Source organism: Mirounga angustirostris, unplaced genomic scaffold (assembly GCF_029215605.1).
Source record: "Mirounga angustirostris isolate CCGP_5_RB_7025 unplaced genomic scaffold, mMirAng1.0.hap1 SCAF_7, whole genome shotgun sequence".
NCBI lineage: Eukaryota > Metazoa > Chordata > Mammalia > Carnivora > Phocidae > Mirounga > Mirounga angustirostris.
The window spans coordinates 120,110,788-120,125,851 of NW_026991715.1; the positions used below are offsets into that span (position 1 = coordinate 120,110,788).

The 15,064-nt window shown below is 40.9% G+C and overlaps 1 long non-coding RNA gene and 1 other non-coding gene across 2 annotated transcripts in view; one reads left to right on the top strand and one right to left on the bottom strand.

Moving 5' to 3' along the window:
* The window catches only part of LOC129045363 (uncharacterized), a 400,949-nt gene extending 394,143 nt beyond the window's left edge, over positions 1-6,806 (bottom strand). Inside the window, exons 1-2 of the long non-coding RNA XR_008504989.2 lie at positions 6,632-6,806; positions 4,340-4,432 (exon numbers count right to left, since the gene is read on the bottom strand). This is a non-coding gene — a long non-coding RNA (uncharacterized LOC129045363). The remainder of the gene's footprint in view (positions 1-4,339; positions 4,433-6,631) is intronic.
* On the top strand, positions 4,521-4,626 carry LOC123836653 (U6 spliceosomal RNA). Its single transcript, XR_006789017.1, has one exon. It is a non-coding gene; the product is annotated as a U6 spliceosomal RNA (small nuclear RNA).
* Positions 6,807-15,064: the final 8,258 nt, after the last annotated feature.

The following is a 15,064-nucleotide window of genomic DNA, read 5'->3' on the forward strand; positions in this document are numbered from 1 at the left end:
CCTGTATCTACATGGCAAACCATACCAGAAGATGATCTAATGAATTTGGAATTTTATGTGGTCTTCCTCTGCTCCTTTCCTCTGTTCCTTTCCTTTCCTCTGCTCCATCTTCCTTTTTGGTCCTTCTTTGCCTTGCACCATGTCCAGAGAGGCTAGCCCCAGTGGCCTGCATGCACGCCCCTACCCTCCTTGCCAGAGGCTTCACTTTGGGTTCAGATTTTGAGAGGCACCAGGAGGAAATTAGAGGGTGGGAAAAGAGAAAAGTTGGGATGTTTCTTCCTTGGTCTCTCCTTGCTTGGTTCTACTTCTCTTGGCAGAAAGCTCATCCCTCAAGACCACGGGGAATCTCACCATTTAGGCTCCAGCTCCACTGCCTGGGCCCTGAGCCTGGAAACACCACCTCCTCCCCCTTGCATCTTCAGCCTCCAGATAGGTAATGGTTTCCAGTTGTTGCTAGTCTCCGCGGACCACCTCAGGATCTAGTTTGCTCCCTTAACCTGCCCACACCTCTGTACGTATCTTCATTAGAATTATCTGGGCTGACTTGCATTTCCTGCAATTTGAATGAGTAATACAGTGTTTGTGAAACACCAAACATTTTTGTATTCTACTTGAGAGTGACCAACCATCTCAATTTGCACAGGACTGGAGTGGGATTCAGGACGTTCTGTTTTCCTATCAAGATGAGTTGGTCACTAGGGGAGGGGGGTGGGGGATGGGTTAGCCTGGTGATGGCTATTAAAGAGGGCACATTCTGCATGGAGCACTGGGTATTATATGCAAACAATGAATCATGGAACAGTACATCAAAAATTAATGACGTAATGTATGATGATTAACATAACATAATAAAAAAAAAAAGATGAGTTGGTCACCCTAATCCCACCTGACTTTGACATATCTTCTTGCCACAACTACCTGGCTATTTATTTCATTTTTTTCTTGAAATTGATTCATTTCCCATTCTGTTTTCCCTCTCTTCCCCTACGATCCTCTGCACTATTTCTTATGTTCCACATATGAGTGAAACCATACGATAATTGTCATTCTCTGATTGACTTATTTCACTTAGCATAATCCCCTCCAGTTCCATCCATGCCAATATAAATTGAATTTAAATTTTAAAAAGAAATTGATTCATTTTATTAACTTGTCACTTTTAAAAGAAACATTAAATCACTACTTTAAATGGAAAACTAATATAACTTGCCTTTGACTGATTGAACAAAACATATTATAGAAACAAGAATAAATGGACACTAAGTAATAATATTAAATTTAAGTAGAAATTATTATATGCAAAGGGACCTGAGTGCAAGTCCTGCTCTCTCTATGCTTAAAAGGGAGATTCATATTAAAGACATTCAAGACACACTGGCCCCAAGAAACTTTCTGCTTCATGTATCAGAATATGATCACATTTTCACCAAATGAGTCTATGTTATTTAAGGACATGCATGTATTACCTACATCATCTTGTCTATGCCTTGTGGTAGGGCTCCATCCTTGAGGAAACAGCGGTGTAGTGGAGGGTCAAACACCTAACAAAATCAGGCTCTACCACTCTGCTGTCCCAATATCCACAGTCAGTGTAACCAGCAGACTGACCGGGTGCTTACGTGGGCCCGACAGAACACACTTTACCCCGGACAGTGCTGGGATAGACATCATCACCAGGTGCTTCTGTCTTTATTTCTATGAGCCCAAGCCCTATTCTAATGGATAAACTTTTTTTGTTGGATACAGCAATCCTTTTATAAGGAAATAGCCCAAGTTTTTAAATCAGGGACAGTTTGGTCTCTTTCAAGTAACTTCGTAAATCTCTAATCTGATAGAGTATGTGTTTATTACACATTTCAACTCTTAGAATACGATCTTATTTCTTTCCATTTTATGTTTTTAGAAGATCACTTAAAATTACATCCGTGTTCTATCTGTAACTACAAAATACTCTGGCAACTTGTGGGAGTGGGAGTGGGTAGGTATATGTACAGCGACCAGGTCTAGGGTCATGTAAGAGGTGACATTAAACCTCAGGCTATAAGATGAATTTGCTTTCTTTAGATGGAGAGAGGCAGCAAAGTTAATCTAGGGAGAAGGAACAGCATGTGCAAAGGCACAGAATACTGAAAAAATAAAATATATGCAGGGACTAAAAGTAGTTAAATATGATCTGGGAGCAGACTCTCAGAGGGCATCGTTCCTGCATAAATAAAAGAACCCCAAATTCATATAATAGTAATTAGTATGGCACAGAGGTAAAAGACATCAGGACTTAAAGTCAGATTTGTGCTGTTATCTCAGTTTCAGAAATTACTCTTTGTATGACCCTCAGCAAATTCTTAACATTATTATAAGCCTCCATTTCCTCACCTGTAAAATGGGAAATAATAATTCTACCTGTTCCATAGAATTATTATGAGGATTAAATTCAACAATATCCTTAGACCAGTGGTTCTCAACTAGGGGCAATTTTGCCCCCCCGCCCCCGCCCCGCCCCGAGACATTTTGTAGTGTCTGGAGATTCTTTTGATTATCACGCCTGGGAGAGGATGAGAGGCTGCTCCTGGCACATAGGAGATGAAGATCAGAGATGCAGCTTCATATCCTACAATACACAGGACAGCCCCCCACAACAAAGGCTTATTTGGACTAATATATTAAAGATGCTGAGGTTGAGAAACCCTGGCTAACCCAATACCTAGCTTGCAATATGCAGCCAGTAAATGTGATCCCAAAAGAGAAGGAGGAGGAGGGGAAGGGATGATACTGTACAAAGAAGATGAGTTCACTGCAGCTGCCTTCTCAGCAGGTGAATGCCAAGCCATCATGACCCGTTGTCACCAAGTTCACCCCCAGTCCCGGCCACCAGCTGTCTTTCTACATGGACAATTGGTTGTAGGGTGACTGGATAAGAATTATAGACTGGTGGGCCCTGGAAGAGGAGTCAAGCACCTGACCACAGTGAAGTTTTCTAAAACAGGGAGAGTGACCAAACCTCCCTGTAACTCTGACACATGGCCACCATCTCCCATCCAATGAGCAAGTATCTCGGGCCCGAGAAAACAAATGGCAAGACTCAGTAACCAAGTTTGGCAGGTCATTCTGTCCACGAGCCTTGAAATAGTGAATCATCACAACTCAGGTCTAATGGACCACCCATGTATTTAAAAGGGGTCTCGGTATACTATTCAAACAGGTCTTGCATGTAAAACCCGGGAAGCCAGAAGACTTCTGATGATCCTTCTATCCAGACGATGGTGAGGCAAAGCTAGGAGGGGCTGAGGGACTGGAACAGACGATGCCCTGAGGAGCATATAGTCTCTGTGATAGTGAAGCCTTTCTCAAACTAAGCTTCAGCTGACCACACTTTGGCAGAACAAAATACAGAAGCAAGGCTCTGCCAACAGAGGCTTGAGCCACAAACCAGAGAGCAATGTGCATGTATATATGATGTGGAAAGAACTGCTTGTCAGCTGTTGGTTTTTCTCAGCCACATCACACATGGGGTGGTATCATCTTCAAATTAGGAAGGACAGTTTGATTCTTTGACAACCCAGGCAAGTGGGGAACTAATGAAGGATAATGCCCTATGTTGACAAGTTAATGTCTCAGTGGGGAAGACCAATTAGGAAATGTGTCCTTTAGGGTGCTGCCTATACTTCCAGAATCGATTCAAACAATGTCTTTGTTTGAACTGACATCTCAGGATAATGGATAAAATCCTGAGGCTCTGGAGTCAGATGGCATGGGGTTTGATTACTAGCTCTGCTGTTCGCTGACTATGCAATCTAGGAAAAGCTATTTATTGAACGCCTCCAAATACCCATTTCCTTAATGGGAAGAATGGCAATAATGACAAATGGGGTTGATAACACTGGCAACTCTGTGGAATCGTGGTGAGCGTTAACACGTGATACTTCCGGAAGAATTCCTACCATCGCCCCTAGCAGAGTAACTCCTTGGTAAATACCGGCTGTCTTCTGGCCATCATGGTCTGTCCAAGAAATCACTTACATTTTCCTCACAGATCATGTCCTAGTTTTCAGCACAAAGGACACAGGTCCTATCAATCGTACCACATGATGATAACTGTCAGTTGGGGCACGGGGGTCCACGTACACTACACATAGAAGTGTAAACAAAAACTGTGACTGGTGAATTTGTTCCTGATTCTTCCTAGACCTGGACATAGCCTTTCTCCAGTTTTGGATGTATCCATTCAAATGTATGTCCTTTTCTTTTTCACGTCCATATTGCTCCCATTTGGGGAAGAATACATATTTCTTTTTAATAATTTCTTCCCCACACTCTCTTCTTGCTTTGCTGTGATACTTGCCATCCACTGTAGCATCCTTCAGGTTCTGTCAGCAACAGAAGCTCCTTGGGGAGAGGTTTGCTGTCAGTCACTGCAATCATTCAATCTCAGGGACTGTAACGAGAAAACGAAACCATCCTATCCTGAAGTTTAGAAGAAGCTAAGCTATCACAACCACCACACATCAGAACATAAATGCCTTGTGCTCGCTTCGGCAGCATATATACTAAAATCAGAATGATACAGAGAAGATTGGCATGCCCCTGAGCAAGAACATAAATGTCTCGATTGAGCTTGAAGGGACAGTTTGTCCCCGAAACAAATACTTGGTAAATATAAGTGAGTTTCATAGATAAAGGCAGAGTGGTAATAGGTTAGAATACTGGAATGAGGAAAAAAGGAAAGAAATGTAAACTTAATTGAATTTACATTTTCCATGATTGTTTTGTGACTCGGAATATATCAGTCTTGATTGGTAAGTGAAACATGATGAGAAATGTCAAGAAGGTTAACTTTTTTTGAGGGCTTACTATGTGCCAGGCACCATATTAAGTCTTTTATATATATTGTCACAACAATCCAATAAGGTGGAAACTATGGCACCCTCATTTTCCAAGATGAGGGAAAGGAAGTTTAGAGAGGTGAAGTCGCAAGATTACACAGCTAAGAAGGGGCAGATCTAGGGTAAAGTCAAGTAGTATGAATCCAGAAACTTCTCTTTCAACTCCTACACTTTAAAGCCTCTAAATGAAAAGAAAGGAATACTGCCTATCACGCCATTTGAAATCTGGACAATAACCCATTTCACAAAGTAACACTATGAAATGGAACCATTACTCTCCACATGTAAAAATTTAAATGGTTTTGTTTCCAGCCAAAGATTAATGCTGCATTTTAAGGAGAGGAAAGAGAATTTTTTAATTCACTAGGCTTGGACAGTTAGCCCACAAAACATTCAAAATTTGGTGATTGTTCCTAATGAGTATTTTTTTTCTTTCAAGAGCTTAATATTTTTACCGAAAAGGAAGATGAGATTTTCTCCAAGTACTCTAACAACTCTAAAAGGCTGTCTTGAATTTTTCTAATTTTCTAATTTTTCTTATTCTATTTAATTCACAAATTTCCCCTTGCTTCCCCTTCAGTGAATAAACCATAAACCCAATCTTTTTCTAATTGGCTCACAAGCACCATCTGGTGAAGAAGCAGAATAATTACAGAACAGTTCCTGCTGAGGATCACGATTTAATCTGTACTAATTAAACCCAAATGAGCACCATTTTACCCCTGTTCTAAAAGAGAATGAGATTTGTGAAATGCAAACATTATGGCTAAGGTCAAAAATATGCATTCCAAGTTTTGTTGTTGTTTTGAATTTTTAGAAATTGAGAATCAGCTTGCTTTCTATTTCCAATTCCCCTCAGCCTTTCTACTACCAAAGACTATGGGTCCTAAAACAGCATAAAGTGGCACATTTCACTGTACCAACATCCCAGGGTAGTTTTTTTGTTTTTTTAATTTCCTTTTTTTTTTTTTTAAGATTTTATTTATTTATTTGACAGAGAGAGACACAGCGAGAGAGGGAACACAGGCAGGGGGAGTGGGAGAGGGAGAAGCAGGCTTCCCACCGAGCAGGGAGCCTGACACGGGGCTCGATCCCAGGACCCTGGGATCATGACCTGAGCCGAAGGCAGACACTTAACGACTGAGCCACCCAGGCGCCCCCCAGGGTAGTTTTGACATTTCATTTTCTGTATCAGTCCATGCACTACTTTCTTCCTCCCCCCTTTCATTTATCACACTAAAATGACTTTTTTAATATATTCACCTAGCCATTTATCAAGGACAATCTCTGCCCTCAAGAAGCTCACTCTCCAGCAGACGTAGACTTTAGGGAAATAAAATATTACAGGTGTTCTGACAGAGGTAATGTGCTCATAGACTATGTTAATTACAGTGGGTAGTATCCTAGAGAAGAGATATTTTCCATAGTGGCTGGTCAATGGTGTCAAATGCTACAGAGATGTCCAAGAAAATAAAAGAAAAAAAAATGAAGCGGGGGGGAATAGGAGGGGGAGACAAACCATGAGAAACTATGGACTCAGAAACAAACTGAGGGTTTTAGAGGGGAGGGGGATGGGGGATGGGTTAGCCTGGTGATGCGTATTAAGGAGGGCATGTATTGCATGGAGCACTGGGTGTTATATGCAAACAATGAATCTTGGAACACTACATCAAAAACTAATGATGTAATGTATGGTGACTAACATAATAAAATAAAATTTAAAAAAAGAAAAGAAACCATTTTCCTCTTACCTGTCATTAGGGCCACATTTTGAGAAATGCTTCTCCAGGTCAATTACTTCCCAGATATTCTAAATTGAAAAATAAACAGCAGTTATCCCTAAGGAAATAAAAGTAGAAGCTTTTGATTTCACAACCCTCAGAGGATTATAAAAACGCTATTCATAAATTGAATATTGGCTAAATCATGATTGCTATTCTTGCTCAACCCATTCAAAGTCAGAATAGCAATGTTAAAATAAAACATAAAGCTCCAACACTTCCTTTTTTCTGCTCACATTAGTAAACCCACTATAAATGATTTTGTTTAATTATTACATATTTTAATGAAGATAGATGTGAGAACTACAAAGTGTATTAAAGCATTATAGTTCTGACTTGTTATGGTGATCACTTTGCAGTGTATACAAATATTAAATCCCTATGTTGTACACCTGAAAATAATATAATGTTATGTGTCAGTTGTACCTCAGTTAAAATGAAGCATTACAGTTCTTCCTTAATAATCCAAAATTGTTCAATTATAGAAGAAAGGGAAGCTTTTAACTCTTATTGCATGGAAAAACAGGAATATTTATGGCAGCCCAGTGATGTTTTTACAAGGCGTGCTAGTACTCATGTGAACTCTTATTAGTTTTCTTGCTTCTGAGAAGGTCTTTATTCAGGGTAAGAATTTAAACGGATAAGGCACTGTAAGGGAGTCCACAATGCTCTAGTAAGACTTAGCTTCAGGATAGCACTCTTAACTTTGATTTCCCCTCTTGAAACACCTCACAGAGCTTTTAGAATGCCATGGGCCTGCTTTCTTGCCTGCAATAGGGCTAAAACACCCAGTCCAGGCACAAAAATGTCTAAAGTAAGAAGGTAAAAGAGAAGTCAATTGTTTAGAATCTCAGTTCACCCATCCATCCATTCATTCTCTTAACACATACATACTGAACACATTCCACGGGTCAGAGTATATTCTAAGTATTGAGAATACTCCAGTGGGCAAAAATCAACAGGATCTCTATCTCCTTGGAGCTTATCGCCCCAGGTGGTATAAATATAATATAATTACATATAAAAAAGGTTAAATTGAAATTGCTCTGAAGAAGGCATTTGGTTCTATGAGCACCTGGAATAGAATAGACTTAATCAGGGGGTTCTGGGACACTTCCATAAGAAAGTATTAACGGAGTCAAGAACTGAAGGAAGAGAAGTAGTTAACTGGATGACAAAATAAGAAGAAAGCCTTGTAGACCGATGTAAATGTGTGGGCAAGGTCCTCAGGCAAGGCAGGGCCAGCTCCTCTCAGCTGCTTCCTGGGAGAGCAAACTAACAAATGAACCCTGGCTCCATGCTGAATGATGGGGAGTGATGTTCTGTGTCCACGGATAGTTGCGCATTCATCCTTGGAGATGGAAATTCTTAGCTTAGAAGGAAAAAAAATCATTATTTAAATAATGTTGAAGTTTCAAGTACCAGGACAGACTGAGAAGGAAGATATTCTGGAGTAAACAGGGTTTCTAACTGTCTCCCAACTCATGCCACCTGGAAAAATGACCACCCATGCTCGCACAAGGAAAGGGGAAGTGGAGACAATGAAACGTAATAAGAAGGAATTTAAGGAAAGGGGGAAAGGAGCCATAGTCAGAACTAAGTCGATGCATAGGTTTTTTTCTAAAAAAAAAAAAAAAAAAAGGAGGAGGAACAAAGTCTGTTATTAATACTTTGTCATAGCTGTTTCAATCTTCCATGGCTGTATAATGAACCACCCCCAAACTACAAGCTATTATTGCACAGAATTCTGTTTATTAGGAATTCTGCTCATGCAGCTGCCTTCAGCTGCTAAGTCCAAGACAGCCCCTAATCCTCCAAACTCTCTCCAGATTGCCTCTCATGATTCAGCCCAAGGTTCCTTATAGTATGACCACAAGCTCCCAAAAAGGAACTTTCCAAAAGGTCAAATCCCAATGCACAAGCACTTGTCTAGCCTCTCTCTGTGTGTCACCTGTTAGTGTCCATTGGCCAAAGCGAGGCATGGGGTGAAGCCCAGAGTCAAAGAAGGATTGATTCACATAAGCAAAAATAAGAGCTCTTGGAATTTCTAAAAATGGTGTCCACCTTTCTCTGTATGTGTGCATACTCTAGAACAAAAACATCATGGAAATTTTTAGCCTGCTCCTTTTATCGTACCTGGAAATTCTCTCCACACAACCCCACTCTATGCCAAAAACAAGATAGCTTTTACAAGGGTTTTAATCCCCCATGGCACTAGATTGTGCTCTTTGGAAAAAAGTACTAATCCATATGAAAGAATCATTCACTGACTTCATCATTCAATCCATTTGCAAAGGTGGTGAAATGTGAGTCATCTAATTTTGATATTTGTTAGGAGAAATGGTTGAAATTATTAAATAAGACACTCGACTACCTGTCATTTCAATTACTTATGCCATCCTAATTCCTTATCACCATTAATGATCACAAATCAGTTACATTAGCATCATGACGTGTTGTGAAGGACTTATACCAGTTAAGTTTCAATCAGGGAAGAAGAACCACAACGAGGGATAGGAAAGAAGAGATTTACTAGGAATGCAACTTGACACGATTGTAGATGCTGGGGAAGAGTGAAAGCCTATGAAAGGCCATTGGCTCTGTTTCTGGTCAGGGGCCTGAAGTGACCATCAGTGAGCAGGGTTGACAGCCTGACATGAAGTGGGAGAGAGTGAAGACAAACTGGAAACCTCGTCTTCTCACACTTAACAACACGGGTGACCTGCAGAAGCTGGTGAGCTTCCTGAGTCCGTGTACATAAGCTTTGCCCGGAAAGTTGAGAAGCTGAAGAAAGGGATCCAACAGGAGTGAGAGGAGCTGGGGTCCCAACTGGTGCACAAGGTCAACAAATGGGCCTGGAGATGAGTCCCACGGAGTGGCAGCAGTACCCGGGGGCCCTGAACAAGCCTTCAGAGTGGTATGGCTACCACTTTGCCTGTTCTCCCAAATTTCAGGCAATTTCTCTTGGGGCTAAGCTAGAATCAGACAAGGAAAGAAATTCTAGGAACCGTACTTGCAGATTAGGTAAACTGACACAAAACCACACTGACTATGGTCACCACAGAAACAGGCTTGCTTCTTGCCTGATAGACTGATCTTCTGAGATCAACCCAAAAGTCAAAGAAAGTCCCAGACCTTGAGAAAAGGTAGAGAAAACTAGCACTACTGAGATACCACTGCCCAGTTTCAACTGAATCCACTCTTTCTTGGTAACCTGAGCCTTCTGTAACACAAAGAATAGAGTCAGAGTCCCTCCTTCACGGGTGCTCTGACAAAGATGGGGTAAGGAACAGATTGTGAAAAATACTGGCAATGTTATTTTTTATTTTACTTGAGAGAGCAGCGCGAGGAAAGAGAGATTCGTCAGTACCAAAATTGACAAATGACTATTGAAAGGCAGTAGAAAAAATTTTAAAAACAATGACTATTCCAAGAGCCATGACCCCAAGCATCCTCCCCACAATAACCTGGAAAATGACAGTCCTCTAGCACCAGAGTTTTATTTAAAACAATAACTATGGGGGCGCCTGGGTGGCTCAGTTGGTTAAGCGACTGCCTTCGGCTCAGGTCATGATCCTGGAGTCCCTGGATCGAGTCCCGCATCGGGCTCCCTGCTCGGCAGGGAGTCTGCTTCTCCCTCTGACCCTCCCCCCTCTCATGTGCTTGCTCTCTCTCATTCTCTCTCTCTCAAATAAATAAATAAAATCTTTAAAAAAAAAACACACACAATAACTATGAATTAAAAATCTGTGTTGTGTTACGTATTTGAAGAGAATTATTTCCTTTGAAAAATCTTGATTCAGTGAATTTTCACATGCTATCTCTTCCATTTAAAATGCTTGTTCTCGGACACTTGGGTGGCTCAGTCGGTTAAGCATCTGCCTTCAGCTCAGGTCATGGCCCCACGGTCCTGGGATTGAGTCCTGCTTCGGGCTCCCTGCTCAGTGGGAAGTCTGCTTCTCCCTCTGACTCTCCCCACTGGCTTGTGCTCTCTCTCTCTCTCTCTCACTCTCTTTCTCTCAAATAAATAAAATCTTTTAAAAAATAAAATAAAATAAAAAAATGCTTGTTCCTTCCTTATGTGCCTGTCTCTTATTTAGCTTCCAGAATGCTTCTCTGCAAAAGCTCCCCAGAATTCCCTCCTCTTATCCAGGCAACATTCTTTTCTGTGAGCTACCTCCATAACTTGCAAATCATTTAGTTTTTGCACTTCCACCAAATTATAATTTTGCACCCCATACTTCACTGCAAGGGAACATGCCACATATATCTGCTCCCTGGCACAGCACACGGCAAAAAATAAGTAACAGCTAGGCTCATCATTGCCACTTGATCATATATTTTATAGACAGGAAACCCAACCGAGTCAATGGTGGAGGGAATAGATCAAAACATTTCAAGCATAAGCAATTTCCTACAGCACCTTGTAGTCTAGAAAATGTCATTAGTGCTACCATTAACTCTTTTTATGGCTTCTTCCAGTTTAAATTGCAACTCCCTACTCCACATCCCTTCCAAAATTCTCATGCCAATGATCTCGGATTCTTCTTTCCTTTGCCATCCCCTCCCTCCACTTGGAATCTAGAAGAACTACCATAGTTTGGGTTTCACCCACCTCATGAATGCTCCCTCATGAATGTCTCTTTTCTCAGGAGCTTTTCTTCCCCATCTCCCCCAGGCTGAGCAGGGGCTACTTCCTCCTCTCACCCTCTGTTCCACCTGGACAAGCCCTCTCATCCTCCAGACTCTGGTACATTGGAAACACCTATTATGCTAAGCTCTCTACCTGATTGCCCCTTGCTGTCCCTTGCAATCTATTCTAAATTCATACTCAAGTGGTGGCATGAAAATATTAAATCATGGCACTTTTGAACATATTATCTTCTTTGTTCCATTTTGCTCCAATTTCTTTATTTCCGGTGGGCAGGGGAGGAGAATATATTATTCCAGAGGAACAAAAAGTTTATGCGTAAAATAGGAATCATGATATTTACTGAAATGACCAAGCACTTGTAATTTAAGAAGACAAATATAGTTAATTGGCAGAAGATATAGTTCTTGCTGTTCCATCTGCCACAGCGTAATTAGGGGAACATTGTGATGCTTTGTGCTCCAATTTCCCCAGTGAAAATTACAATTAATAACATACACAGAAATCATTATTTAAAAAAAAATTTCATCAGTACAAAAAAAAATTAGATGGGCTATAAATGCTGACTTGTGTTCTTAGAAAGACAATAATTATCAAATGAGCTGTTTCTTTACTTTTCTTTGTTTCAGATGTGCTCCAGATCTGAATGAATGGTTCAACTTTGGCTATAGATTTAATACCAAAGTACTACTGATAAACTAATAGATTAGATGACAGAGCACTTTACATTCCTCACAGGGCAGAGGACCAAATGAAAAACCTTCCCCAAAACAACTCAATGTCTAAATTTTTTAAAATAAAGGTCTCTGAAACTCATAATTCTGTTAATCTCAGGAGAAAACTGGTCCTCAGAATTTCTTTGCTTGAAGCTTTCTAATCAATTCACTTTAAATTATTTAAATAGAGCACTTACTACTTTCTTTGCAGAAATACATTAATATTCTATTCTCATACAAAAGCTTTTCAAAGTTTCACCCCAAATATAAATCGTAGGAGAAATTCGCCAAAATACATTGAGATGATCATGTCCTCCACCTTGCGTATTCCTTCCTTCCAATTCTATATTGCTTTAAACGAAAGGAATTCAGTTCAGTTATAGAAAATAAAGTCATATTTCGGTACATCTGAGTTTGTGGCCTGGGAGGTGACAATTCACAGCAGAAAGCTATGGCCTGACTGACTGGCTGTTGGGTAGGAAGCTGTGAGAGGTCAAAGCAGACATGGTGGTGTGGTAGCTATGATTCTGGAAAGCAAAACCCTAAAAGGGTTTTGGACAATCTGCTCCTAAGGAAGAAGCAACCCCAGGATTTAAGCTTTTGTGGACGAGGCAGATGGCAGCTTGGAGACAGAATGGGTGGAGAGACAAATCATGACGCGATAGGCAGCAACTTTTGTCATGCCATGTGTGAAAACAGCCGGCACTGCTTTCCTCCCCCAAAGTCACATTTCTTCATGTCATTTTGTAAGTGGTTGGCATCTTCTGGCTGAAATTTCAACTGGGTTTTTTAAAAATATATATTTAAATAGTTTAGTATGACATGGTTCCTCCCTTTTGTGAGTGCCATCTTTTCTTTAGCTATTTCTGCTTGATAAACATCAAGAGTGGTTGAGTGGACCCCGCTGCCGTCAGGTCAAGGGCGCCATCTTCTATTGTAGGAGACCCTGAAAACTCACAGGATGCGAACAAGATGGTGCCTAGCACAAAATAAGCACTCAACTAGTAGCTGCTGTTACTATTACCCACTGAGCTACTAAAATGAGCAAGAGGGAGCACCTGGGTGGCTCAGTCGTTAAGCGTCTGCCTTCGGCTCAGGTCATGATCCCAGGGTCCTGGGATCGAGTCCTGCACTGGGCTCCCTGCTCGGCGGGAAGCCTGCTTCTCCCTCTCCCACTCCCCCTCTTGTGTTCCTGCTCTTGCTGTCTCTCTCTCTGTCAAATAAATAAATAAAATCTTAAAATAAATAAATAAATAAATAAATAAATAAATAAATAAATAAATAAATAAAATGAGTAAGAGGGCAGAGTCTTTCTATCTGGAATAATAATAATAAAAAAAAAAGGTTAAGATAAACTTCCAGATAATGAGTCCTAAACAGAATTCCATGTGGAACACACATAAAAATGTACTTCCTTCCCTCCCCCCCACACCCATGGTAACATACTTATTAAAATGCCTTTATGTTTAATTTAGCAAAAGGTGAGACCCTCCAGAAATGTAGCCATTACCAAGAGTGATTCATTATGTAGAAAACAGTAACACTTTTCATAGTGATGCCATCATCCAACTACTTTTCCTGTATTCACCATTAAAATCCTACCCATTCGTGATGCTTACACAGACAGTATTCTGGGTGAGATGCATGACAGCAAGGACCAAAGCAGTACAGTACTCTAAAATTCTTCCGTGTAGGATAAGATTTTCATAAGATTTTGTCATAGTCTTTGAATGTTCTATTGGTCTCATTTACAATGATGATTCTAATCTTTATATGAGCATGTTTCCAAGTTACTATAATTACACCCAACACTAACGACGCAGTTATCCACAATCAGACACAAAGTGGACCTAAAGTATGTCTAAGCTTCCATGCTCATAGATACCCCAATGGGACAAAACCACAGAGCCGGCTATAATTTGCAAGAACAAAATTTTCCACGAATCAGTAAAGCCCTGAAAGCTTTTAAAGGCCTTTTCTAGGACTGATTTCTGAAGCATAGTGTTCCAGTAAACTCAGAGTAGTGACAAAACATTCTAAGATAAAGCCATGACATTCTGTTTCATCCCTCTGGGAAAGGAGTTATCTCCCTACTGACATAACAGAAGGCAGTTACCCAGTCAGACTTTCTCCCATTTCTCTAGAGGTTTAGAGGTGACCTTTCAGTTTGAACCCAGCATATCTGTGTGTGTGTGTGTGTGTGTGTGTGTGTGTGTGTGTGTAGTAGAGGACTAGAATCCCAAGGTCTGGATGGAATTCACCAGGCACAGACCCTGCTGCATCAGTGTAAGCACTGTACTCTTGTAGAAAGTACACTCCCAAACTGGAAGAAAGAAGGGGGGGAAGGCAAGGCTGGCTGACAGCGGTTCACTGGCTTTTGGAAAATCGGGTCCAGAGAAGGGCTGATTTAGATAAAAGTTCACTGGCTAAATCTAGTTCTACGCCTTACTGGAGAAGTTTCCAAGTTTTGTTTTTCCTGTGGTAAGCCAAAAACAAAGTAGGTGGATGGGGGAAAAAATGGCCTTATCTGAATTTCTGAATGGTCCATTTCCACGGGTTTTTACTATTCCCTATACATCAGATCACTTTGTGTTGTGCTTTTCATCTTCCCAAATACAACAGGAAGGAGGATGAGAAAGTTCTTAGATCTTACTCTTCTGTCTTTATAATAAATAGGAACACCTCCAACCCCTTGCCCTAAGTTCTCAATTCCTTCTTCACATCTCTCCATCATTGGGAGAAGGAACTAGCCACCATCTTCCCATGTGTCACCTGTGTACCCCAGATCCACATCACCTCAATTCTTCTCAAAGTCTGTGACAACCACTTTTACTCCCCACCATTCTATTGCTGACACATGTACCTCTCCCACACTCATAATCCCCTGAAGTGAGCTAGATCCCTCTCCCCCCACCTTCCATTCCAGCCCCTCATGTCGTTGTTATCCACAATGACCCACCCAACAGAGCCCAAGCACCCAGACGTCTGAAGGGCTGGCTTGGTCTCTGAGCAAAATCTGAAATGTCCAGGGGCAAA